The sequence below is a fragment of the Pyxicephalus adspersus genome, chromosome 11 (genome assembly GCF_032062135.1).
Source record: "Pyxicephalus adspersus chromosome 11, UCB_Pads_2.0, whole genome shotgun sequence".
In the NCBI taxonomy this organism is placed as follows: domain Eukaryota; kingdom Metazoa; phylum Chordata; class Amphibia; order Anura; family Pyxicephalidae; genus Pyxicephalus; species Pyxicephalus adspersus.
The window spans coordinates 17,305,928-17,308,479 of record NC_092868.1 but is presented as its reverse complement, the minus strand read 5'-3'; positions in this window follow the sequence as shown (position 1 = coordinate 17,308,479).

The following is a 2,552-nucleotide window of genomic DNA, read 5'->3' as shown; positions in this document are numbered from 1 at the left end:
GGGGGGGGGGGTGGACACACAAAATGCAAGTGCACTGTGTTGTACAAGTGTGATACTGTGCATGCAGTCAGCGAGGGGACCCTGCCTCTGGCTGCGTGTATGTAACACACTGACTGACTATCTATCCATCTCGCTTTCTAGCCTTCTAGCTTTCTAGACTTCTAGTTTTCTAGCCTTCTAGCTTTCTTGCTTTCTAGCCTTCTAGCTTTCTAGCTTTCTAGCCTTCTAGCTTTCTAGCTTTCTAGCTTTCTAGCTTTTTAGCTTTCTATCGTTCTATCTATCAATCCATCTATCTAGCTATCTATCTAAACAGTGAAACACTCTACCTATCTGAGTACAGTAGATTTCAGGACTGCACAAATACAGTACAATCCAACAATCTATCTGACTAACAGTGTGAGTGTTACACACTCTACCAAAGTAAAGCACTTTTTTTTCACTTGACAAAGAAAGCAAGCCAAGCACAGAGAGGTTGTGATGCTATCAGCAAATCTCTGTCAGGAGTGGTAAATGCAGGCACGCCTTGGCCTTATATAGGCCAATGGCTGCCTGTGTGGCATGCAGTGACAGACAGCCAATCGGCTGTCTGCCACAACAAAGATGGAGGGGGCATCCCTGCTGTAATTGGAGGGCACTGTGGATCATGGGGGAGGTCCCCAGTTGTTTGAGTGCATTGTGGGAGGGCCGAATTCAGGTAATCGAATGCAGCAAAATTCGCGTTGGGTCCACCCGAATTTGAACGGTCATATTCGGGTCGAACATTAGGACGACCCGAATTCGAACAACAGCACTACTGTTGAGGTTGTTAGTAGGAATAAGGTATTGTTTAAGAACCCCTCACTGAAGTTTGTTGTTACAAAGCAAGTTGGATAAGAAGTTGGATTGTCAATCTGTGATTGTGTGCTGTTTTCAGTAAAACCCAAGATAATTGGATGTTAATGTTCACATTAGTTGGTGAATACAGTTATTAATAAGATTGATTGATGTACTAAAGTACATATAGTGAGCTTTTGGTTTTTGTTTTGGACAAAAGCATCCTAAATTGATATAATTTGAGCATAGTTCAGATAGCCATTGCATTTTAAGATTTTTGTTTTATTGTCAGCAGTGGTTAAGTTTTAATATTCTGTTCAGGCAGGAATAATTGTAGCTGTAGCCCTTTTGTTCCCTGCGGTGAGCAGGACCCTTTGTTCTATCAGGTCTTTGTTCTTCAAAAGGTATGCATTCCAGTCACAGTCTATTGTTGTTGTAAAACTTGTGTTGGCAGTTTTAGCCTAGAGTGGCATAACTTTATCTGGCATTACTCTTTTTGTTCTTGATTTTTATTTACATTTTGGGTTTTGGTTTAAAGTTTATTTAGGTGGTCACCTTGTACTTTAATATGTATTACTATTGATCTAACAAGTTTTAGGATATACTAAGTTTGCAAATTCCAGGTACAGGCCTGTTGGAAATGGCATCCTTATCCAGTTTGGGAAGGTTTGTGTCAGCTTACACTCTTAAGCATAAAAGCATCAACGTTGCCTCAAATGCGAAATTTAAAGCGTCGCCATGGACATATGTGCAGGAACTAATTGACCAGCAAACTAAAACCTATAAAAAGAATAAAAAGTTGAAAAGCCTAGCAATGGCAGGTATGTATGAAGCCTGCATAGCCATGAGTGCCAGAACTGATACATTAGCAGACCTGGTACAGAGTTTTAGATAGAAAATAATAAAAATGGAAACAGCCAACCAAGATTTACGTCACCAGTTAAATAGAACATCCACCTTAAATGAGATGATCAAATATTTTCATGAAGGGCAATTTAAAAATTATAGATATGCTCAAGGTGAATTAGTTAGAGCACAAGTATCCTTAGCCCCAATGTGTGCATATGAATTAGGGGAAGAGGAAGGTTATGAAAATTTTTGGGAAGATGAATCCCTTGATCCAAATGCTCCTTTTCCTGTTGCCATGGGAGAAATCGCAGACCAACAGGAAAATAGAGATGGCATGACGGTGATAGACCAGGGTCCTAGTGAGGATCAAGATCTCTTAGCCACAGAAAGAAATGCAGATGAGAAATAAGTGATTTCTAGGGAGTACCCTACTCAGCCTTTAAAAACACTCATGAGGGTGGCAGAGTTCATTGGAAAAAGTAAAGCACAGGAGCATATTACATCCCAAGCCATGAATGTACAACAGAGGTGTGCACTTTTGGGAGTTAAGAATCCTAGTGACCAGGTGAAGGTATTGCATTTAACCATTGATTCCCACATCTGGAATGCCTTGCCAGATTGTATTAGGGAGGGCAAAGGGAGTTTCCGTCAAAATGTAGAGGAATTGCAATCCATAAGTAACCCCTCAGCCGTAGGATTAATGTTAGCAAACCAAATTAAACAACAGAATGAAGAGTACCCTCTGGTGTATGCAAATAGATTATGGGCAGCCTATGATACTAATACCTCCAAGGCCACCCGAGAAGATGTAGAATATAAGAGTCTTCTCATCCAGAATGCCCATCCTGTAATTCCTGAAAAATGTGAACACCTAATAGATCCTAAGAAAA